At 41.9% G+C, this 26,377-nt stretch overlaps 1 protein-coding gene and 1 pseudogene across 2 annotated transcripts in view; both read right to left on the reverse strand.

Annotated features, from left to right (window-relative positions):
- The window catches only part of PDE8A (phosphodiesterase 8A), a 169,472-nt gene that overhangs the window by 103,054 nt on the left and 40,041 nt on the right, over nucleotides 1–26,377 (reverse strand). The window lies entirely within an intron of this gene.
- On the reverse strand, nucleotides 8,099–8,965 carry LOC100481095 (annotated as a pseudogene).

Here is a 26,377-nt window from a genome sequence, read left to right on the forward strand (position 1 = left end):
GATCTACCCCGAGGCAAAGCTCCTAGGCTCTCCCAGGTCCTTCTCCGAGCAGGCCAAATTCCACATCCATTCCCAGTGTCCACATCTCTTTTTTCTCTCCTTACCTTCTCCCAACTGTCCCTTCAGTCAATTCAAATAACACATATTTATAAGGAGACTGTTATATGTTTTCCCAACTGAATGCCAAAATAAAGTCCATGCTTGGGTGAAACTGTTCAGGTCCTTTTCCCCCTCAAACCCATAGTGTTGAGCAGAAAATGGTGTCTGGATTAAATGCACTATTTAAAGAGTTTAACATAATGCCTGACTGTGAGCAAATGCCCAATAAAGTCTAAAGTATCTACAGAAAAGATTTTCCAAGAAGCTTTTGCTATAAAAACTACAACTTTATACACATGCATAATACACACTTTTTTTTTCTTACACATACACGTTAAGGCATTTTGAAAACTATATTTTTCCAAGGAGCTATTTCTTTCAGAGCACAAAGGTAATCACTAATAAGAAACATTAACTTCATGATACCTTGAGATATCATCTGTAAAAAATAGGACCTAGTTCTTAAATATCATATTAATGTATTTGGTACAAAGGACAAATAAAGGTTTTCCTGAAACCCTGAAAGAAGACTGCCTCTAAAGGTGACAAGAAAATTGATCCATAAAAAATGAGAATAGCTCATTGCAGGATAACCCAACCCTAAGCCTTTCTTTAAATGTGTCACTGAAATTTAAGAATCCTCAAATCCCAACTGCGGCAATCTGAGGCATGACAGAACCAGAACCTCCCTCTCACCAGCCCCTCGAAAAAACAGGCAACTGATCACGAAGTCCTGTCCCATCAGAATGAGGGTCTGCAGGCTGCCAGGAGAGGGGGGCCAGAGGGTGAGAACTCAGTGCCATTTACTCAGCTCCCTCCAGGAAAAAACTGAATCCAGCAGGTACAGATGATCTGGATACTGAAAAGAACTATTCCTAGCTATAAACTAACAAATGAGCACCCTGCCTCTCTCTGGGAGAAGTCTATTCCAGGCAACTGCCCATGCTGAGGTCACACACGGCACCCTCGGACAGCAGGGAGCCTTGTTCAGGGGATTCTCCAGCTGCCTGCCTACCAACTGCCCGCTGCTAGCATCCTGACCGTGAACGCCAGCCCAGGCTGCACCGGGTTAGCTAATGAACCTCAATGATATCAAAAGGGACTACACAAAGAATGACAACTCACACGATAGAATAAATGATCCAGAATCACCCACACAGTTCCCACAACCAGGAATCCTGAGATTGGATCAATGGGGGTTTAAACTCTGACCCTTCTCCCCTGAAAACCTGTGTGTCTTTAGGCAAGTTTCCTCACTTCGCTGAGTGTGGCCTAGAGAATACAGATTGTCAAGATTCGCTGCTCTGCAGGGCACCCGGCCTGTGGTTAAGGGCGCCGTATTGTGCAGCCATCATCACTCGTGGAACGGGCAGCACAGCGTTCACAGCGCCCCTGCTTTAGTTCTAGAGCAACAAGGAAATTCCTACCTGGTGTGGAGCCTCCACGCATAGGTTTTGGCAGAAAGTGGGTTTCCAGACTGACTGTTGTTATTTGAGAGGGTCTGCTAGGGTCAAATGGCTCATCCCAACCTCCTTCTTGTGTTAAACCATCAGACCCTCGGAAAGCAGCCCACAACCTGAGGTCCTACTGCTGAAACCATCTGTTTTATGAGCCTGTTTTACGAGGGCTGCCCAAGTATTCTCACTGACCTTCAATGTTTTTCATAAATAACACGGATTCCTTTAAAGCTTCTTTTTGGAATTCTTTCACTACTAATTATGTCTAATTCTAAATTTCAAATAACCAGCTCTGAAAAATCAAGAAAGAAGTTATTTCTTATGTCCCAAGAAAAACTGAAGTTGGGTTTGAGAGTAGAAAGCCCAGGGTAGAAAGGGGAAGTACACAGCAGAGGTACGAACACCACCAACGGAGAGTATGAAGAAGCCCTGAGGCAGATGAGGGCTTGGAGCCAAAGATTATGGATGGGGGCTGGAGCCCTGACCCCAAGCTTTGGACAACAACTGCTCCCCCTTTGCTGCAAGTAGCAGCAACAGCCCAGGCCAGAGAACTCCTCGGATGATGTATTCTCCCAGGGCCGCTGCTTCCCAAGGGTTTTAAGGCAAAATCTTGACCAGAAGTTATCTGGTATTTATACACGAAAAATGTATATTTACATCCTCCATACTAAATACATTTTTAAGACTATTTTTTTCAGAGCAGATTTAGGGTTATATCAAAACTAAAAAGCAGGTACAGAGACTTCCCTTATACACCTTGCCCTCATACATGGATAGCCCTCCCAATCATCATCGCTCACCAGAACGGTACACTTTTTACCAAAGATGAACCCACAGAGACACATCATAATCATCCCAAATCCGTATTTTACCTTAGGCTTCACTCTTGGCGCTGTACACGCTGTGGACTTAAACAAATGTATAAGGATATGTATCCATCATTACAACATCATATGGAGTATTTTCACTGTCCTAAAAATCCTCCGTGTTCTGTCTGATCATCTCTTCCCACCCTGGTAACCACTTAACTTTTTATTGTCTCCACAGTTTTGCTTTTTTCCAGACTGCCCTATAGTTGGAATCATCCAAGTACGGAGCCTTTTCATACTGGCTTCTTCCACTTAGTAAATGCATTTAAGGTTCCTCCACATCTTCCGTGGCTTAATACTTAGTTCATTTCTCTTTGGTGCTGCGTAATATTCCACTGTCCGGCTGTATCCGTTTATCCATTCACCTACTAAAGGACATCTTGGCTTCTAAGTTTGGGAAATTATGAATGAAACTGCTATAACATCCTTCTGTAGGTTTTTGTGCAGATACAAGTTTTTCAACTGTTTTGGGCAAATACCAAAGAGGGAAATGGCTAGCTTGTATGATACAGCATGTTTAGTTTTGTAAGAAATTACCAAAATGTCTTCCAAAATGGTCATACCGTTTCGTATTCCCCCTGCACTTCAGGGGAGTTCCTGTTGTTCCATGCTCACGAGCATGTGGTTGTCAGTGCTCCAGATATTGGCCATCTAAATAGATAAGTAGTGGTATCTTGTTTTATTTTGCATTTCCTTGATGACATATGATGTGGAACATCTTTGCCATCTGTAGATCTTTTTTGGTGAGATAGCCATTGAAGTCTTTAGCCCATTTTTTTTTTAAAGATTTTATTTATTTATTTGACAGAGAGGGGGAGAGAGAGCACAAGCAGGCAGAGCAGCAGAGGAAGAGAGAGAGAAGCAGTCTCCCCGCTGAGCAGGGAGTCCACCATGGGGCTCAATCCCAGGACCCTGAGAACATAACCTGAGCCGAAGGTAGAGGCTCAACTGACTGAGCAACCCAGGCGCCTCTAACCCATTTTCTAACAGGCTTGTTTTCTTATTTTTAATATGTATATTCTGAGCAACAGTCATTTATCAGATCTTTTGCAAATATTTTCTCCCAGTCTCTGGCTTATCTTTTAATGATCTTGACATTGTCTTTCACAGAGCAGAAGATTTTAATTTTAATGAAGTTCATCTTATCAATTATTTTTTTAAAGACTTTGAGAGAGACAGAGATAGTAAGAGAGACAGAGATAGAGCACAAATGGGGAGGAGAGGGCGAAGCAGACTCCCCGCTGAGCAGGGAGCCTGATGCGGGGCTTGATCCCAGGACCCTGGGATCATGACCCAAGCTGAAGGCAGATGCTAAACCTACTGAGCCATCCAGGCGCCCCTGTTTCTTTTATGGATGTTATATCTGTTTGTTGGTGTTCTATCTAAAAAGGCATCATGACACCCAAGGTCATCTAGGTTTTCTCCTGTTATTCTCTAGAAGTTTCACAGTTTTGCATTCTACTTTTAGGTCTACAATTCACTTTGAGCTGGTTTTTGTGAAGAGCATTAAGGTCCGTAACTAAATTCATTATTTTGCATGTGGACGACCAGTTGTTCCAGCACCATATGTTGAAGAGACTAATTTTGCTCCATTGTACTGCCTTTGCTTCTTTGCCAAAGATCAGGTGACTATATTTACATGGGCTCTCTATTTCTGGGCTCTTTTCTATTCCATTGATCTATTTGTCTTTTACCAATACCCCAATGTCTCAATTACTGTAACTTTACAGTACGTCTTGAAGTTGGGAACTGTCAGACATAAAGTTTTGTATGTCTCCTTTGAAACTATGCTGGCTATTCTGGGTCTTTTGCCTCTCCATGTAAGTTAGAATCAGTGTATTAATATTCATAAAGTAACTTGCTGGGATTCTGACTGGGATTGCCTTGAATCCATATATCAAGTTGGAAAGAACTGACATCTTCACAATATTGAGTCTTCATATCCACAAATACGGAATATCTCTCCATTTATTTAGTTCTTCTTTGATGTTGTCCATCAGTTTTGTGGTTTTCTTCATGTAGATTATGTACACACTTTATTAGATTTATGCTAATAAATATTTTCTTTTTTGGGGTACTAATGTAAATGATACTGTGTTTTTAAATCTTTTTTTAAGTAGGCTCCATACTCTACATGGGGCTTGAACTCACAACCTTGAGATCAAGAGTCACATGCTCTGCTGACTGAGCCATCCAGGCACTCCCAATATTGTGCTCTTAATTTCAAATTCTAGTTGCTCATTGTTCATATATAGGAAAGCAAGGAGTTTTTTTAAAAAAAGATTTTATTTTTTTGAGAAAGAGAGAGAAACAGAACTTGTGAGAGAGAACACAAGCAGGGAGGAGAGTGAGAAGCAGGCTCCCGGGAGCCTGAAGCAGAGCTTGATCCCAGGACGCTGGGATCATGACCTGAGCCGAAGGCAGATGCTCAACTGACTGAGCCACCCGGGCACCCCAAGCAATAACTTTTATATATTAACCTTGTATACTGCAACGTTGCTATAAGCACTTATGAATTCTGTCAATTGTTAGTTTCTCTGTCAATTATTTTAGATTTTCTACAAAAATGATGTCATCTGTAAACAAAAACAGTTTAAGGTCTTCCTTCCCAACTGTATACATTTTATTTCCTTTTCTTGTCTCATTGCATTAGCAGGAATTTCCAGTATGGTGTTGAAAAGGAGTGCTAAGAGGGGACACATTACTGCCATACATCTGAACTTGGCAAGAAAGCTTCAAGTTTCTCATCATTAAGTATGATGTTAGCTGCAGGCTTTTTGTAGATATTCTTTACCAAGTTGAGGAAGTTCCCTTCTATTAGTTTACTGAGAGTTTTTATCATGAATGGGTTTTGGATTCTGTCAAATGCTTTTTCTGCATTTACTGACACAATCATGTGATTTGTCTTTTTTAGGCTGTTGATGTAACACACTACATTAACAGATTTTCTAATGCTGAAACACCAGCCTTGCTTACTTGGCATAAAGCCCACTTGGTGTGGCATATAATTATTTTTATTCTTTTTAAATTTGATTTACTAGTACCTTATTGGGAATTTTTACATCTATGTTCATGGGAGAGATCTGTAGTTTTCTTTTCTTGTAATGTCTTTATCTGGTTTTCGTATTAAGGTAATGCTGGCTTCACAGAGTGAGTCAGGAGGTATTCCCTCTGCTTCTACCTTCTGAAAGACTGTAGAGTTAATATAATTTCTTCCTTAAATGTTTGGTAGAATTCACTGGTGAAGCCATATAGGCCTGGTACTTTGTTTTGGAAGATTATTAATTACTGGCTTAATTTCTTCAATAGATACAGGCCTATTGAGATCATCAAGCTCTTGTGTGAGTTTTCACAGTTTGTGACTTTCAAGGAATTGGTCCATTTCATCTAGGTTATCAAATTTGTGGGCACAGAATTTTTTAAAATATTAACCTTTTAACTCCCATGGAATCTGTAATGAATTTCCTTCTTTCATTTCTGATATTAAGAATTTGTATCTGCTCTCTTTTTTAGCTAGCCTGGGTGGAGGCTTATTGATTTTATTGATCCATTCAAAGAACCAGCTTTTGGTTTCATTAATTTTTCTGTACTGATTTCCTGTTTTCAATTTCACTAAATTCTGCTTTAATTCTTATTATTTCTTTTCTTCTGCTTACTTTGGATTAAATTTGCTCTCCTTCCCCCCCCCCACCCCGAGTTTCCTAAGGTGGTAACTCAGATTACTAATTTTAGATCGATCTTTTTAAATTATGCATTCTAAGCACTGCTTTTGCTATATCTCACAAATCTCGGTAAGTTGTGTTTAATTTTCATTTACTTCAAAGTATTTTAAAATGTCTTTTGAAATTTCTTCTTTGTCCCATCTATTATTTAGAAGTGTGTTGTTTAATCTCCACATATTTGGGGATTTTCCAGTTATCTTTCTGTTATTGATTTCTAGTTTACTTCCACTGTGGTCTAAGAGCAGACATTGTATGATTTCTATTTTTTCAAATTTGTTAAAGTGTTATGACCCAGAATGTGGTCTTAGTGAATGTTCTATAGGAGCTTGAGGGGGGAAAATGTGTACTTTACCATTACATGAAGTAGTCTATAGATGTCAATTATATCCTGTTGATTGGTGTGGGAGTTCCATTATGTCCTATTGGCTTTCTACCTGCTGGATAGGTCCATTTCTGAAAGGTGCTGAGGTCCCTACCATGATAGTGAACTCACCTATGTCTCCCTGCAGTTCTGTTGGGTTTTGTCTCATGCAGCTTGATGCTGTTGTTGGGTGCATACACATAAAGGACTGTTATGTCTTCTTTGAGAGCTGACCTCTTCATCATCATGTGGTGTCCTTCTGTATCCCTGATAACTTCCCTCACTTTGAAGTCTACTCTGTCTGAAACTAATCTAGCTACACTCATTTTAATTAGTGCTAGCACAGTACGTCTTTAACCATTTACTTTTAATGTAGATGTCTTTTTTTTTTTAAGGTTTATTTTAGAGAGAGACAGAGTATGAGCGTCTGTGGGCACAAGCAGGGGGGAGGGGCAGAGAGAGAGGGAGACAAGCAGACTCCTGGCTGACCACGGAGCTGACAGGGGCGCTGGATCCCAGGACCCTAAGATTGTGACCTGAGCCATTATCAAGAGTCCGACACTTAACCAACCAGGCGCCCCTATGTGTCTTTACATTTAAAGTGAGTTTCTTGCAGACAGCATATTTTCTTTCTGATATTTACTGTGCAAATCTTATCAAGCTCCTGGAGGCAAACATCACAATACTGTGGGCCGCCTCCTACCACAGTCCCTCAGAACATTCTAATTCTCTCAGAGTTATCTGCAGTGAGCCTCCGGCAATGGCCGATGACAGTTCAGGCTTCCTACGGCAGCACTCCTGAATGGCTTCTGCCCTGAGTCTCTGGTAAGTAGTGGGTCCCCGCATTCGCCTGGCTCTCCCATCTTGGAGGTACTGTGTCTTCCCTTATGGATTTAAGAGTTGTTGATTTTTCAGTCTCTTCAGCTTTTTACTTATCATTAGGACAGAGTGTTGATTTCCAAGCTCCTCATGAACAGAACTAGAAAATAGAAGTCTAATACATTTTTAACAAAATGATGTGCAGGAAGTCTCAAATTACAATCCAAATACACTTGTTAGAACACCAAGTAGTCATAACTGCATAAGCATTTTGAAAAGCATGGAGGTCAAAGGGGATGCGCAGCTCCCAAAGCTGCTGGTGCAGAGATGGTGTCCCAGCACCATCCTCCACGGGGCCACTGCCTTCCTCTGGAAGTTACAGGAAGTCAGGCAAACTGTTTTGTTGTTGTTGTTGTTGTTGTTTTTAAAGATTTTATTTATTTATTTGACAGAGATAGAGACAGCCAGCGAGAGAGGGAACACAAGCAGGGGGAGTGGGAGAGGAAGAAGCAGGCTCATAGCAGAGGAGCCTGATGTGGGGCCGGATCCCATAAGGCCGGGATCACGCCCTGAGCCAAAGGCAGACGCTTAACCGCTGTGCCACCCAAGCGCCCCCAGGCAAATTGTTCTTATTAGCACATTCAAAGCAACCACTTGTTTCCTCCCCTAGCCCCATAAAAAAATAAGGATTTTTAATTTTTAATTTTAATTAATTTTAATTAATTTAATTTTAATTAATTTTAATTTTTTTTAATTTTTTAAAGTCTTTTGAGAAGGCAAAATCAATGCAACGCAGATTGGAACATCTAAGTCATAAATTTAACAAGCCGAAGTAATTTTGTTACATAAACTAACCCATTTATTATAGCCTAGCAATGTTTCAAACAGCGGAGCTTCCACTGGTCTTTCAACGCCTTCAGTCGTCCGATGGCGGACTTCACTGTGACGGCAGAAGTGGTGTTACTGGTCCAGGCACCACCTGCTACCATTTTCAAGCAGGAAAAACAGTGCCAGATCCCCACCGCTCATCTTTTCATCTTGATTTTGCCACAGAAGTAGCAAGTGTACATGCTGGCTCATTTCAATCTTCTTCCCCATTTTCCTGAGGGAGGCACCATAACGGGTCCCCTATTTACCAACGATTCCGCCCTTCTTGGTGTGTTTAGCCAAGTCACAGCAAAGTAGGTCTGAGCCCAGAGCAGAAGAGACACACTGCATGTGCAACCATTTGTCAATAACCACATCTGGCTATTGGAAAGTGATGTTTTAAGCATTTTACATCCTAACAAGCTAGAATGTTATTTACATATAGGGCTTTAGTAAATTTCAGTTATGCTTTAGAAAACAGGTTCAGGGTTTTGAGTCGACTTACAGTAAACTGTAAAATTTTTCCATTTAAAAAAGTAATGGCTCCCAGTTGAAATTTTCACTAGAGCATGTGATGTTCAGGAACCGATTACTGAGTTTAAACCAAAAATGCCTGCACTGCACACCCAATAACCCAGAAGTGAGAATTTGGGGTCTATTAACAAAGATCTGTAAGGGGTTATGTGTAGTAGCAGAGCTGCAGGCAATATGACTATATCTAACTGGGGCACAGTAATATGATGAATCTTTAAAAAAAAAAGATTTTATTTATTTATTTAAGCATGCAAGAGAGAGCACAAGCAGAGGGAGGGGGAGAGGCAAGCAGGCTCTGCACTGAGCAGAACCCCAACGCAGGGCTTGATCCCAGGACCCTTGGGATCATGACATGAGCGAAGGCAGATGCTTAACCCACTGAGCCACCCAGGTGCCCCAGTAATATGATGAATCTTAAACACTGATGCTAAGTGAAAAAAGAAACATAATGAGATCTGTAATACAATACCACCTACAAAAATTAAAAATATATAAGCACATAACAATAATACATATTTTACAACAACACACACAAATGAAATAACATACACATTAAACACATTAGAATGATTATGATTATTTGGCAGGGAGGGAAAGGGAGTGGAGAATGAGATGAAGATCACTAAACCACAAAAAAAGGAGGAACCTCGGGAGGTAGGCAAGGATTTCTTAAACATAAAAAGGAAAAGACTGAAAATTAGATTTTAAAATTAAGAACTCCTGTTCATCAAAAGACCCTAGTAAGGAATGAAAAGGTCAGCCACAGAATGGGAGAAGGTATTTGCAAAACATATGACCAACAAAGGATTCACACCCATGATATATAAATGCCTGAAGATCAAGAAGAAATAAGGAGGCAACCCAACCAGAGGGAGCCTTGCACACCAGGTGATGCTAATCCGCTAAAACCCGAGCACGATAATTTAACCCTCTGAGTCAGAATTCAACTAGGAAAAGAAAGCAGCTTATCAGTGATTGCTAAATTCCAGCAATTTTATAAGAATGCATGTAAGCAGAAAATTTGAACCAATATTTTAAATTTTATAAAACATATAAACAAATGTCATTGGCTAAAGTCTCTTCTGTTTTAAGAGAGTTCTTGAGAGAAAATGGAAAAAGAAGCATCTGCATCTACAATTTGTGTATCTACAAGGGGGAAATGAGTTCCTTATGCAACTACTACACAGTAGAAAGCTTTGTTTCCATAGAGATTATGACACAACTGATTTAGGCCTTAAATTAGAATATTCCGATTTGAATTGAGAAATGATCTTTTTGTCTAAATGAATAGTGTATTCAGTGCAAATAAAAGCTCCGCACATCTGCTGATATCATTTCCTCTTTACTTCAGTAATAATAATTAATCATGAGAATACATCCACACAAATCCTAAAAGGAATTCATACCCCCAAAATTTCACAAGTGCCTGTAAATATAGAGGGAATGACATATTTCTACAGGATGTACAAAAATACTGACCATAAAGAACCTAAAACATTTCAAAGTATCTTTCTACTCACTTCACAACTATCACACTTAACCGTTCTCTTGTATTAACTGAACAAGACAAAAGTCAGTTCTGTCTACCTTGTCACTACTATCTGAATTCAACAGATAAACTATATATTCCGGGGGTTGAGAGGAGTGAGGAATGCATGAAATTACTAATCCAAGGTCACAAAAACATCAGAATGTTTGGTTTCAAAAGGAGATGGAATGTATGATGCATAAATAGAGTACATGTGAAATCCTTCAGGGGATCCACATTGCCCTAGATAGAGCCTGGACTCAGATACGGCATTCAAGGCTTCTGTAGTGTTTGAAGCCTGAGCTTCCACTGCCCGAAAGACTTAGCACCTCCCGGAGAGCCCACATCCCTCACCAGCGTGCCGTGGCCATGTGACTCACTGAGCCCAGCACAGTCCTGCTTTCTTCCTCCTCTCCCCTAATTCTTCCTCATCTTTCAAAACTCAAACGTGCTACGCCTGTGGCCCCAACCTCTGTCCGGATGAAGGGCCAAGCCTATGTGTTCCCAAGTTATCCTGGGCTTATCACAGTGGAATTTCTTTCCCTTACTTCCCCTGCCAGGCTGAGTTCTACTCACTTTCATAAAACTGGAACCTAAACAAATACAGTGCTTGGTAACTGCTGAATAATTACTTAATAATTGAAATGCCCAACATTTCCTCATGTTTTGTTAATAAATGTTCCTAAAGGAAATATCTAAGAAGAAAGGATAAACAATCCCAGGTGATAGAGTAAAATGAAGAATGACTAGGTTTCCTGATTGGCTTCTATTATAAATCATTCTGTTCTTTTTCTAATTCACTGTGAAATCTCACCAACCCAATGGATATTCTAACTCATTCTCAAAGGTCTCCACAGAAACAATACAATCTTTAATTCTGTTACAGTTGAGCAGATCCTCAATTAACCAAATATTCAAAGTTCTGTTTGATTAGATTCTTGCTTTGTTGCTTCTCTGGGCATTGTAGTCCCCCATATCAACTGCTCTTTTCTTCTTTTCTTCCTTCCTTCCTTCTTTCTTTCTTTTTTTTTACATTTTATTTATTTATTTGACAGAGAGGGAGAGACAGCCAGAGAGAGAGAGGGAACACAAGCAGGGGGAGTAGGAGAGGAAGAAGCAGGCTCCCAGCAGAGGAGCCTGATGCGGGACTCAATCCCACAACGCCGGGATCACGCCCTGAGCCGAAGGCAGACACTTATCGACTGAGCCACCCAGGCGCCCCTCAACTGCTATTTTCGACCACATTTTCTTTAGCTATCATAGAAAGTGCCTGACCTCCTTTTGAAAAAAATTGTTTTCCATTTAAAATATAACATATAATGAGAAGTGAAAAACAGTATTGGTTTTGAGCATACATAACTGAATCTGAAAATAAAGGATTATGCACAAAAAACAGGAAGCAAGCCTTCTAGTTCAACCAAAGGCACAATTTTCATATAAAAATGTCAGGCTATGACCATGTGATTTTGTAGAAAAAAATCTGTAAGACCAATAACAAAAGCAAAAAAATGTAGAGATTAATAATAAATTTTGGATATCTATATATACTTAAAATGTCTTTACATATCAAGCTAAAGGAAACCTGAATATTATCATGCCGATTTAATAGTGTAAAAAAATTTGCCCAATAAAAAGAATTATTAGAAATGGGGAAAGTATCAAACATACACGATAGTGATAAGGGATAAATCTAAAACATGAAATTATAATTACCCTCAGAAAATGAAATGAGGGCAGGCCACTTCTGCAAGTGGCTGGTTTCACTTACTACATGTTAATTTCCCCTAAACAGTTTCCAGTACACAGCTGGCTCTGTGACTGGGGACACAGACTCCCGGCACCCTAAAAACCCAAGAGAAGGACAGTGTGGGGGAGGTCCACAGGGCTGAATCTACCAAATCTACCAAATCATACACGGCCTGAAGACAGACTACTAGCAGGAGAGAAGAAGAAGCCTGAATATTTGGTTTTGTATTTATGACCGCTTAACTCTGATTAGCTCTACTTACTCTAAGTTAGGGCAATCACTTGGGGGTATCTTAACTGTGGTGGGTCTAAGGACAGGGCTCCATCAGGAATCACTGAAGAACTTCCCGGCACAACCCACTCCCAGCAATTTATGTGCTTGGGGACGTCTGACTCAGGGGGAAAAAAAAAAAAAAGAGCTTGGTAGTGAATGACAGTGCATGAAATAAATCTGGGCAAGGTTTTACCTCCATTGCCCTGCTGTACACTTAAGATTCTGATATTCTAGTAAGCCAACAGTTTGCTTCTGTAATGGGAAGGCTGAGGATGCAGGGCTCTTCTTCTTGCAGGGTAACCAAAAAAGTGATTTCCCACTTTAAACCTGTTTAATGGAAATAGTACTTCCTCCACTCTTAAAACTGAGACAAGTCTGGTAAATTTTCTTCCCACTCTTTCTTAACACAAAGTCCCAGAGTTGTATTTTGTTAGTTTCCTGAGGCTGCTATAGCAAATTACCACAACCTACTGGCTTAAAACACACAGGAAGTTATTTTCTCACAGTTCAGGAGACCAGAGGTCCAAAATAAAGGTGGAGCAGGCTTGGTTCATTCTGGAGGCTCTGGGGGAGAAAGCAGCTGTTTCACACCTCTCTCCTAGCTTCTGGTGGTTGCCAGAAACCCCCAGCAGTCCTTGGCTTGTAGCTGCATCACTCCAAACTCTGCCTCTGTCCTCAACATGGACTTCTTATAAAGACGCCAGTCATTGGATTAGGGCGGAGCCTAACCCAGTATGATCTTATCCTAACTGATTCCATCTGCAAAGACTCTGTTTCCAAATAAGGTCACATTCTGAGGTTCCAGTGCACATTAATTTTGGAAGGACACTATTCAACCCGGTACACTCATTAAGTCACACATATGGCCTCAATTCAATCTTTAAAAATGATTAATCCACTTCATTTACATAAAGATCAAATTGGGCAAAACTATAGTAATTCTTTGGCGGGGGGTAAGGAGGTGAGACAGAACACAAGGAGGCCTTATAGGGTCCTGGAATGTTCTATTTCTTGATCTGTGTGCTAGTTACATTTACAAAAATTCATCGAGTTGTACACTTAGGATTTCTGCATTTGCTTTCTTTTTAAAGTAAACGCTTTTTGAAAGTTATCTGTCCAATATCTTAACAGCACTTCAGTTTTCACTTGAAGAAGACTTCTCTCCACCAACAGGGCCTGCTGCAGGGCAGCATGCCTCTGAGGAAGGGGGGTGGCTTCCCCTCTCTCCCTCCCTTCTTCCTGCACTTGCAAGCTGCTATTTGAGGCAGGGAGCATAGGAAAAGGCCAAAGAGATGTTCTCACTTGCCTGGTACCATTAGATGGTCTCTCACTCTTGGAGCCTGATGGATTTTTAAAGCTTTTTCTCTTTCGGGGCATTTTTGTGGTTTCTTTGGAGTTTCTCCTTCTGTGTCCCCCCGCCCCCCGCCACTGCAACTGCTTCAGGTGGGCAGTATCTCTCTTTCAGCTGGTTTTTCCCAATCCTCCCTCAACTTCTTCCCCAGTATAGACAGCACAGCCTTTAGTGCAGGCGTCCCCGCAGCCTGGTCAGCTAACATCTTAGGCAGGAAACCTTGGAGAATGACCCTACATCAACATTCTACCTAGATCCAGCATCTGCCCAAAGCCAAGTTGTGCTCACAACTCTGCTGAGTACTCATGTATTGTTTAGTGGGAGGGAAGGTTGATATGTTCATGTTTAAGCCCACTGTACTTCTGGGTGAAGTGGCTCTGCCTGAATGACACGAGTGCTTTGTCCTCTAATGTCAGGGGTGCTTCCTGTCAAAGCGTCCCTGTTACTAACAGGCACCTTGAAGAAAGCATCCTCATTAACTGCTCCGACGTGTGGCAAGAGCAGGAATCTCTGAATGGATGCAGAATGAAGAGCCAATGGGAAGCCGGAGGAAGAAAAGGATTGCTGTTAAAAGCAGAGGAATCTGGGTGGCTGCCAAGGCGAACCAGGAGGTAGACCACGAGGAAGGCAACAGATCTTCCTCTCTTCTTTCATGTTGGCAGGGCTGATATGCCTGCTGCATTGCACATGTGTTGTTCAAGCCGGCCCCGTCAATCAGTGCTGTAAACTCTAGTACTAAGTGGCCTCCTAGGCCTGCTGTCAGTGTTGTGAGTTTTCGACCTCGGACAGTCAAACTGAAGATCTGGGAGGGTGCTATTAAAGACTGCCAAATGCCGTCTAAACTAGAATCCCCAAGTATACTACAGTTACGCGGATGTGTGCACGCACGCACGCATACACACAGTTTTCATGAAACCACAGATTAAATAATAAATAAGGCTTTGGTTCTGCCGGTGAAACAAAGAATGCCGTTACACACACATTAAAGGATCAAGTATTATAACACTTCAGGATGACAGCCTGTTTATATTTCAGGAGCTTCCAAAAACAAGATATCATATTTTCCTGGTCCCCAGTAATAGCTTTTTTTTTTTTTTTAAGATTTTATTTATCCATTTAGAAAGAAAGAGTGAGAGAGCACATGTGAGCACAGGGAGGGGCAGAGGGAGAAGGAAACAATCTCTAGCCGATTCTGCACTGAGCATGGAGCCCCACATGGGGCTTGATCCCACAACCCCAAGACCATGACTGAAGCTGAAACCAAGAGTTAGATGCTCAACCAGCTGAGTCACCCGGCACCCCGGCCCAGTGACAGTTCTTAAGAACTTCACCAAAACCTCCCAAATAATATTCAAGTTAAATGAACGAAGCTAAAGAAAAAGCTACAAAGTCATTTATTAGCTTGGGATTTTTAATTTCTTCAAAGGAATGACGCTAATCACCTTAAACCAAGCACTTCATTGTAGCTGGCTGAGTGGAAACAAACCTGTATAAAGTGAATACCCAGAAGTGAGATGGTATTCCTGTGTCCTCAACGCTTCTGGAATATTAAGTTTGAGTTGCCTCTTCTGTTAAAGGGACTGTATCAGTGGAGGAAGTGGCTTGACTTCCTGATGACCAAGCTGTGGGGTGCCATCCTGTGACCTTCAATTCCCATTTATATCCACTGATACAACAGATATTGACCTTAGTTCTATCAATTATTTTTGGTTCTCTTTTTAAAGACTGTTTTCCTTTGGTGTGTGTATTTTGATATTTAAGATGGTTTATATTTTTATCTAGTGGTTACTTTCATTAATATTTGTAAACCTTATCTCTTGAGGCATTATCCATTTAATCCCCTATACAAAATGATGGAATTAAGATATTTTCTTCTCCTGCACATCCCTCCACTACCCTTTAGCCCATTATATCCTCTTTTCCTGTTTAGCTTTGTACTCTTAAATATACCTACACCTCTGTTAGCTTATTAGTTCTAAATGATGCTCTTTGAACCCTAGCTATTAAAGACAAGAGAAGAACATTCTTACTTTACCACCCATCTTCTTTCCCTTTCTCCTCCCAAATTTGGCTGGTTAGATAATTTCCCACTCTCAGATTATATAACCTTTACATTCTGTTCTATTGCAGTACTCTTTAGATTTGTTTTAATAACCTACAATTAAACCGATTTTGTGCTCATAACCATTCTTTCGCTGTAGTTTCTCTAGTGTTCTTTTGGGGGACTGAAGTTTGTCTTTGACTAGACTCCTCAAGAAGGGTTCTTGGGAATAATCTTCTCAGTATCTTACATTAAAAAACTTTTTTTTTTAGGGGCGCCTGGGTGGGCACAGCGGTTAAGCGTCTGCCTTCGGCTCAGGGCGTGATCCCGGCGTTATGGGATCGAGCCCCACGTCAGGCTCCTCTGCTATGAGCCTGCTTCTTCCTCTCCCTCTCCCCCTGCTTGTGTTCCCTCTCTCACTGGCTGTCTCTATTTCTGTCGAATAAATAATAAAATCTTAAAAAAAAAAAAACAAAAACTTTTTTTTTTTAAAAAAAGAATTTCACGGATTATAAAATCCTTGAGTCCCACTTACTCTTCTGAAGAATTCTGTCAGTGTTCTCCTGTGGTGACTGATGATAGGAAGCAGTGACAATTTCCCTTCTCACAAGTGAGCTGATCTTTTGGCCTGGCTGCCCAAATAAGTCTTTACATCTGCAGCCCAAAACTTCACATTTCTGGGGCACCTGGGTGGCTCAGTCTGCGGCCGACTCCTGATTTAGGCTCAGGTCATGATCTCAGGGTCCTGGGATCAAGTGCCTGGTCAGGCTCCACGCTCAGTAGGGAGTCTGCTTGAGTTGCTCTCTCTCCCTCTCCTTCTGCCCCTCCCCCCACCCTTGTACACACACACTCTAAAATAAATAGGTCTTCTAAAAATCAACAACCAAAAAAAAACCTTCACATTTCTGTTTCCTGCTTTACGTAATTTTTGTACTTTTCGTGTGTCTACCATTCTCTAATTCTTTGTAACTATTTTTTTTTAATATTTTATTTATTTATTTGACAGAGAGAGACAGCCAGTGAGAGAGGGAACACAAGCAGGGGGAGTGGGAGAGGAAGAAGCAGGCTCCCAGCAGAGGAGCCTGATGTGGGGCTCAATCCCAGAACGCCGGGATCACGCCCTGAGCCAAAGGCAGACGCTTAACGACTGAGCCACCCAGGCACCCCTTTTTGTAATTATTTCTATTTCACTGAGCTCACCTACTCCATTCCAGTTTTCTATACAATGTCTTACATCACTTTCAACTTTGCCTTCCTGTCTGTGATGGTTTTCTTCTTTTCCTTCACTGTCCTTCCTGGACTCGGGTTCCTTTTCCTATTGGCTTGTCAGCTCTTCCCTGAGGGCCTGTATTTCTTTTTTTGTGCTCCAGTTCTTTATAAAGGTGGATTTTTTTTTTAATATGTGAAATGTTCAGTCATAATTTTCATTTGTTCTGTGCCAGTGTTTTTCTAGTGAGTGTTGTTCATTGTCTTTTTGTTTTTTTAATGTTTCCTTATCATTTTTTCTGGTAATTATGTTTGACCAAATCCTAAACTAGTCCACTCTTTGATCGCTCAGTTTTGAAGGCAGTTTTTCCTGGACCAGTCACTTGAAGAAGATTCACCTGGGAGAATGGCCAGAGCCATATTCAGGAAAACAGGAAGACTGCTTTCTTTTTCCAGCAGGACTATGGTATATGTGTGCATATAGGGTGTAGGAAGGGGTTCCTTAGCTTCTCTCTCTCCCTAACCAAAGGGGACAGGCAGCTGCAGGGGCTTAGCGCCTCCCCTTCCCACCCCCACAGATCAGACTGCTCCCCACGCACGTTACTTGTGTAAATCCTCATTCAATCTCCAACCTCCGTATCTCATGCAGCTCCTGCCACCAGCTTGTGTATATCTCTCCGTTAGCTCAAACAAAACATTTTGGCTTTGAAACCCATGGTGTATTTCTCATCTTGGAAAATGTTATTCGCTACTCGCTGTTGGTTTGTTTTTTTTTTCCTTTCCTTTTTCTCAGATCTACAGCTATAAGTGTCTTCTGTCCACTTCCTCTCATACTCCTGGCTCAATCTTTCAAAGACCCTTTCCATTTCTTTTCTGGCTTGGGGTTTCAGACATCTCCTGATTTCTTCAAAGACAGAGTCTTCATTTTTGTTTCTTTTCCTCCTAGTTGCCAGGGACAATTCCAGGAAAAGATAGAGAAAGGATGACTTTCACAGGTTCAAATCTTAAGTTCTAGTTCTTTTCCTCCAATTTTTTTGAATATAAAGTAACACATAGCACTCCAAAATCCAGACAATACAGAGAGGGTGCAGAGGAAAAAAAATTAAAAGTTATAACCTGAAATCTCATTAGCCTAAAGTAATCCCTGTTAACATAGGAGCACATATCCTGTTGCATATAAATCTACCTTTTCCTGTGCTTTTTTTCCACTTAAAATTGAATATTTCCTTGGAAATATAGATCCGAATTATAATTTTAATAGCTATAGGATATTCACAAGAACTTCCTTTTAACTAAGAGTATCATGAGGCACTGCAATGTTTAAACTTTAAAATAAACAATCCCATAAACCAGAAGTCATGCCCCCTCAAGATCAAATTTTCCACATTTTAGTTTCCTTGTAAATCAGAGAAAATGAAGGGTTTATTCCACAGGCTTTTAGAAATAAAACAAGCTCGGCTAGCTCTTTAAAAGCTAGGTAACTAAGGGTTCTTTTGAAAAGTTACAGTTTCCACGACCTTTGTTCCTTGTATAATAAATACACTGTATTTTCCTGGTTTCTCATTTACAAGACAGAGAAAATCCAAACAACAAAATTATCCAAGTCTTATACCAAGGACGAACAATCTCTAGAGGTTCTTAAACCAGGAAGACGGTCAGGAACATTACGGACTGCTCCTCTTACAGCTAGAGGTGAGGTTGTACTAGGGTGTCAAACAAGGGAGTGTGTGCAAATTGCCCGCAGAATGTGAGTTTTCATTAAACTATCTTTTCTAATCCATTTCCTTAATTAATAGAGACTTAAAGCTATACAAACACTGAACCTCAAAGCTGGTTGTAGCTGTGAAGACAGAAAACATTCTGTTCTTTCCCTCAGCAGACCACAGAAACAACTTTTTCAACGAAACATCCCCTACATAAATGAGCAAACCTCCAGATGGCTAAGTACTGGAATGTGCCAAGGAACAGGCTATAAGTGAATGTTATTTGCAAAAACATTCCAACAAGTGTTTGAGTGTAGCCCTTAAGATAAAACTGGGTAACACTGGATTCAGTGAGCAACCGGGCACGAGAAGAACTGCAGCTAGAGAAGGCCAGTAACCAGCCTTAGTAATTTATTAATAGTAATCAAGCCACTACCAACAATAACAGCATGTAACATTTGGGTGTTTCCTATGTACTAAAGAGTAATTTAATCTTTCCATCAATCCTATAAAGTAGGAACTGTTGGGGCGCCTGGGTGGCACAGCGGTTAAGCGTCTGCCTTCGGCTCAGGGCGTGATCCCGGCGTTATGGGATCGAGCCCCACATGGGGCTCCTCCGCTATGAGCCTGGTTCTTCCTCCCCCACTCCCCCTGCTTGTGTTCCCTCTCTTGCTGGCTGTCTCTATCTCTGTCAAATAAATAAATAAAATCTTTTTAAAAAATAAAAAATAAAAAAATAAAGTAGGAACTATTATTCATAATTGGGAAACAGAGGCTCAGCGAGGTTAATCTACTTGTCAGTCACACAACCAGTAAGTGAGGGTGTTGTACCTAGACCCCCAAGACCCATGCTTGTCTCTGCACTATACCACCTTGTGTTCTAAACAGCTATGGAAAATCGGAAAAAGGGAAGTAGTTTTGATGGGGGAAGGCAGAAAGGCAAGAATCAGGCTGGGTCTGGAAAGGCAGGCAGGACTGGGGCAAGCAGAGAGGTACAGAAAGGTCCATGAGAGCAAAGGCACACAAAAGAGGAACACAGAGGCAGAAATCTTGGACAGTCACACGGATGGTGCTAATTATAACCCCCTATCGGCCATTTGGCAAGATGGTGTTACAGAAACTGGAAGATGAGATATGTGAGAGACAAAGATAGAAGTCTAGTCCTGGCTCTGCCTCTCCTCATCATACGGCCTTAGGTTAGACTCTTCACTCTGAGCCTCATTCTAGTCTGCCAGGTAAGAACTGTAATGTGCTATCAGGTTCAGGCTTAGGTACCATAATAATATCTTATGCTATTTTATCATTTATTATCTTCTAATATATATAGGTTTCCTTTGCCAGGAAGATATGAAGGAGCTATTCAATCAGCCGGTATGGATATGAAATTGTCATTCATTCCTCCACTTCAGCAAATATTTAAGGGGCACTTTTTATGCACTAAACCTATACCAAATGCTGAAGTTCTAGAAATAAAAATATGGATCCTACCTCCCAGATGCTAAATATAGAAGGACAGAAAAATAAAAACAAATAATTACAACACTTTCTGAATGTTTAACAACAACTGCTTGAACAGAGTGTGAGTGCGAAGTGACTGATTAACTCCACCTGGTGGGGGTGGTCACAAAAGTTTTCAGAAGAGTGACCCTGCCGAAATGAGACTTGAAGGAAATGGAGGGTTGTGCCGGGTAAGGAGGAGGAAAGCGGCATTCAGGAACAACCAACGGCTAAGTGTGATTGCGATGGAAGATCCATAGTAGAGGAGGCTACAGAGGGACTAAGGGGCAGACCGCAGAGGGCCAAGCTACCAGCAGCCCCACAGTCGGCGAGCACTCCGGTGGCTGGGCACAAATACCAGGTGAAAACCATAAAACGGATTCCCAGCACCGCTTGATCAGGGCCAGCTCTGGACGCCAGCGACTACATCCACAGAAGGCAGGCAGGCTGGCTGGGAGACCCTTCCAGACTGGGAAGGATTCCGTGGAGGCCCCAGGGACAGATGCCACGAGGAACTGAATACATTCCACGAGAAGACAAAGCTCAGGAAGTGTCCATGCTGCCACTGGCGGGCATCTCCAGGACACCACGTGAGAAAAGCGCGGAAACAGTGGCTGGGGCTCGGAGGAGTAGGACTAGCAGGGGTTGGCGGAAGTCACAGCGGTCTGAGCTCGGCTGGAGAGGGAATGGCCTTCTCCATGGCCTCCCCCTCCCGCGCCCCTCCCAGGACGGCCGCAGAGCCCGCGACGCACCGCAAGCCTCTCCGAAGCGCAGCCCTGGCGCACAGAGCCACCCTCCCCACCCCCCACCCCGGGACCAGAGGGGACGTGTCTGCCGGACTGGGGGGCCTCAGGGGAAACATCTTCCTCCCTGTTAAGAGGGTGCCTTCCCGCCTGAGACAGGGCTGCTACCTGTCGTGAGAGAAATATGCCGAGCCCCGGGCTGCGACCTCGCACGTGAACGCAGACTTGCTGCCCAGAGCTCCTGAACCCCTCGGCCGGTCGAGCAGCGCTCTCCTCCAGACCTGCGGCCTGAGGAAGGAGCTTTCGGGCTGCGAGCGCCGCTGGCTGCGGCTGAAAGCCCCACCTGACACAGCAGAGCGCTCAGACAGGCACAGAGACGGCGTGCGCAGCTTCAGAGAAAGGTCCCGGGCTAGGGCTTGGCAGGGATACTGTGGAGCAGAGTCTGTCAAGAGAAAATGTTTCTATCCCAAGATTTTATAGACCGTGTTACCATTGTGCCTCCTCCTAATTTTACTCACATCACGAGAACAACTCGAGGGGAGAAAAAAATAAATGGAAATAAAATGCTGTATATTTGGGAGAACATGAAGGATAAAAGGCAAAACGTGATGGATGTTACAAGTATAGAAAAGAGACTTTGATAAAAAAAAAAAAAAAAAGCAAAAAACTGGGGGTGCCTGGGTGGCTCAGATGGCTAAGCGTCTTCGGCTCAGGTCATGATCCCAGGGGCCTGGGATAGAGCCCCACATCGGGATCCCTGCTCAGCGGGGAGTCCGCTTTGCTCTCTGACCCTTCCCCTATGCTCATGCTCTGTCTCTCGCTTTCTCTCTCAAATAAATAAAATCTAAAAAAAACCAAAAAAAACAAAAAAACAACCCTGTCTCTGCGAATTTATGAATGATGCTCCAAAGTTTAAAGAAAGTTTAAAAAAAAAAAAAAAGACCCACAAGGCCAGAATAGCTCTGATGGAGTCTGAAGCTAAGACAATGTAGAAGAAGGGAAAGACCGTAAAAATAGGAAATGGAAGTTTCTGACTATAGCCAACACTAATTTGAGGAAAAAAAATTTTAATGGAAAGTTGGGTCATTTAGAAAAAAAAATCCTGACTGGAGGGGATCCTACCACCTATCGTTAAAATAAGAAAGGTGACAAAATATGTCGGTTATTATTAACAAAGAATTTCAAGGCTGGGCTGGCTAAATGAAATGCCAAAATTACACGCTCTCCAGAGACCTTTGCATAGTCTTCAGTTTGATGAGTATTTTTATTCCTTACATCCCTCTCCTGAAAGACTACTATTTGCTATCATCAGTCCTTTCTGGTTGACTCAAATTTCATTCTGTATTTACAAGCCCTGGAGACGTGCACTGAAATAAGCTGCATGCAAAAGAAGATTAAAAATAAGACACAAGCGCTTAATGCCCTCAAGATAACCAGCTGATTGAAAAGGAGAAACAAACCCACATGAGGGAGCAGAAGGGAAGCGTCCGCTGTGCTGGCAGGTGGACGGGAGGGATCAGGTAGGAGATGGGAGCTGAGCTGGGCCTTGAAGGGCAGGCAGGATTTTGAGAGGCAAAAAGGGCTAAGAGGAGGTTACAACCCAAATAAATCACACAGTTAAAAGCAAGCCAGGAGTGAGTTTTTACCCTGTCAAACCATCAAATAGCAGGAACAGATAACACTTCTGGGAGGAGTATAAACTGGTACATTTGTAAAGAACAATTTAGCAGTATACATACAAAGTTTTTAAAATGTTCATTCTTTGATTCAGCAGTTCAAGTTACACGTACATCTCCTAAAGAAAAATCATGATATTTTGTACCATGTGCGTATATTACATACTCAAAAAAAAATTCTTAACTTTGGAATAATTTAAGAATTACCATGGTGTGGGGAAAAAAAATTAGTTATATGGATGTTCACCACAACATTATTTGTAATAGTTAAATGTCATCAGCAAATGATTAAATACTATCCCCATAAAATATAATAGTACGAAGTGTTTCCAGTAATGAAGTACATTAATTGACATGGAACATGTTCACCTAAGTTTTAAAGGCAGGTTTCAGAAAAATGTACTGTAAGAGCCCATCATTTGTTTGTTTTTAATGTATAGATATGTCCTCAGAAAAATGACAGGCAGGATAAACAACAACAGCAACAAATCAGTGATTTTCTCTAAGTATAATATAGCAGATAAACGTAAAATAAAAATTATCTGTATTTTCTAGTTTCCTAGAGTGAACATGTATAATTTTCACATTAAGAAATAACATGGAATTATGTAAGCTTTCTAAGATATGTGGGTACAACTTTAGTCTTTTTCTGGCACTACTCCACAAAAGCTGTTGTGTGATACAATGTTTTATAAGACAACAGCAAATGCCACTGCTTAGTCGTCTCTACACATTTCTTCAAAAGGGGAGAAATAAGGGAGAGGAAGGCAGATTGTTTTAGCAGACCCCAATCTCGATCTTTCATTTTAGTTTCCATACTGATGTGGGACACCTCTCCTGAGACTGTTTTATTTCACACACCACCTTCCTCAGAGAAGGTGACTGGCTTGCTATGGCCAAGCTCTGCTTGCTCTGTTATGGCTCCTTCTTCAGCGTTCAGATCCTTAAATATTTTCTGATAATCTGCAAAGAGAAGTATGCCCTCTTCATTTCACATCTGTTTGCTACTCATTAGGGAAACTAACAGGTAAAGATTAAATTAAATTAATTAAAACCTGAGTGAGCTCTGGCTGCCAGACCCCACCGCTTCTGAAGCCTCTTCTAAAGGGGGGTAACTCCAACGGAGCCTTGGGAGGTCTCCCAGAGGGTGATGACAAAATGGATCCAAAAAAGAGGCCTTTCTTTTGTCCTTACAGGCAAAGGACAACCAATTTCTTAGGTTTTCATCTTTACAAGTGACATAATAACCTATTCATTGAGGTATTAAGAGATAAAATTTGGTGTTCATAAGCCAAGTTAGATGTTACTACAGTTAGATGGTATTTTAAAAATATATTTTGTCATCCATACTAAGAAAAACATGTTACATCATGAACCAGAATATACACATATCCCAAACATAACTGAAGCACAAGTTTGACGTACTTATTCTTACTGCATGAGCCACTGTTACTTTATATTCCAGCTCATTTTAAAATAACCAATAGCAGGATGCCTGGGTGGCTCAGTCAGTTGAGTGTCTGACTCTTGATTTCAGATCAGGTCATGATCTCAGGGTCATGAGATCCAGCTCTGCCTTGGGCTGCATGCTTGGGCGTGGAGTCAGCTTGAGATTCTCTCTCTCTCTCAAAATAAATAAATAAAATCTTTAACAACAACAAAAGAATGGCCTTAAGAATAAATTAAAATAAAATAAAATAGCAAAATAAAATAAAATAACCAATAGTTTTTAAGGCAGCTGCACATGTTTTGGCCCTCCTTCTGTTGAGAGGTGGGGATTTATGTTCCCTCCCCTTGAACCTGGACAGGCTCATGACTGCTTCAACCAACTGAGAACACTCACTCCCCAAATACTTCCCTGTAGGAACCCAGTGATCATGCTATGTGAAGTCCAAGGCCCCGGGAAAGACTACATACAGGCACTTTGGTCAACAGTCCCAGCTGATCCCACCAGCTTTGGAGGCACAGCATGCCCAAGAACCAGACGTGTGAGCAAAGAGGCCTCAGAATGATTCTAACTCACAGCCACTGGAGCCATCCCCTGCCATCTGAGGCCCCAGGTATCATGGAAGAGAGAGAGGCAAGCCACTCCCTACCAGGCCCTGTCCAAATTCCTGGGCCAGAATCCACGAGCATAATAAAATGTCTATTGTTTAATGCCACTAAGTTTGGGGTGGTTTGTAACACAGCAGTAATGACTGGAACGATAGTGCCTGGCATAACCTGCAAAAGTGAGGTCATGATCCGTTAGCATGCAGTTTGACAAATGCTGGTTCAGAGGACACTAATTTAGTATGTGAAGCTTGGCATTCAACCCTGCAAAGTTCTCTGTGAGTCTATGAATACTCAGGTTGTAACTGGGAATGGATGGGTTGGGTAGGATAGAAAGTAGGGTTTTGGCCCCATATAAATGAGCCAGGATCAAAAAGGCTTGAGATTCATAGGGGCCAAACTCTGAAGCACAGGAAGGTCATGTGTTCTGGTCTGAGTCTCAAGGTGTTCTTAACCTCCTAAGGATGGTCCAATATCCCTGGCATAACTATCCGCCAAAACAGATATTGAAGGTCCCCATGCCCCACAAAATGTTTTTGGTCTAAAGGCTGACTATTTACTTCTATCCACTTTCAACACTGTCAAGCCTATCTACAGTTTCAGGCTTTTCTGTTAATGGGTAACTTTCATCTAAATATAAACTCAGATTAATCTGTTAAGGATTAGCAGATTCTTTAAAAAGGGGGGGGGCAGCAGAGGCTAGAGTAAGAAGCATTTTTGGTGGAAGGAGAGTGTCCCACAGGCCTGGGGCCAGAGAACTTTTAATTGGTTAAACAGGCTTTTGGTTTCTTTCTTTAAATGTCACTGGTTAGGTTAATATTACAGTACTGCTCCTGAGGCAAAAAACAGGAAATTAATGATGAGGACAGGACTCCCAGGAAGGACAGCCTGGGAATGGGGGCACTAAGGAAACTTCCCAAAAAGGAAGGGAAGCTCTTTGAGCAAGCAGTCCTGATGCAAGGAGCTCATCGCAAAGACCCGGCCTCAAGGGAGTACCCCTAGAAAGGAAAGGTCCAGATCTGAGAGGAAATGGGAATGGGGCCTCGGGGAACTCTCAAGTCAGAATTCAGTTGACTTCAAGCATTTATGGTGGCCTTGGGATATGAAAAGCGTATTTCTATTATATTCTCAGTGCCCACAGAAGCAAGAACAAACACCTCTGAGCTTGAGACAGCAGAAGAAAAGATCAAGCAAAAAGAAGAACTGGAAGCGACTCAAAGGCCCTAGACTCACTCCCTGGTGCACAGCGTGTCCCTCCCGAACCCATAAAGGAAAATGTCTCACTATTTCTCCAGATAAACCTGATTCTGTTTGTTTGTAACCTGGATGTGCTATTCTTCACTGCATTCTTGAACGTGTAATGCACACAGGTCATTAAAAACACCGTATCTGGGGCAATTGCTGAGCTAAAGTCACTGTTCTAAAAATCAACTACCGACCACGGTAGTAGCTGCAGCCGCGTTAGCACACTGAAGCCAGCAAGCACCAGCATGAGGCCTACCGGACTCAGAGCACCTAGCCGGGGTCCCGACCGTTGCCTGGGATGTAGGTACTCAGTAAGAAGCAACAGAAGAACGAAATGCATGGACAAACAGACTGAGAAATTCTTGGCACCTGGGGAAAACTGATTCACAAACAAGTTTCTTTTTGCCTCTTCTACCACTTGTACAGAAAAGCAAAAGGGAAGTTAACAAAACAAAAACAAAAGCCTAAGCAGAATGAACAGACGGACTGTGGCCTGCACAGAAATTATAGTTGGTCACTATGAAACAACTCTGTTCATCTGCATGGCATCTGGCTAAGGCCAAACTAAGAAAGGGCCGTGTGACTTC

This window comes from Ailuropoda melanoleuca, chromosome 9 (assembly GCF_002007445.2).
Source record: "Ailuropoda melanoleuca isolate Jingjing chromosome 9, ASM200744v2, whole genome shotgun sequence".
NCBI lineage: Eukaryota > Metazoa > Chordata > Mammalia > Carnivora > Ursidae > Ailuropoda > Ailuropoda melanoleuca.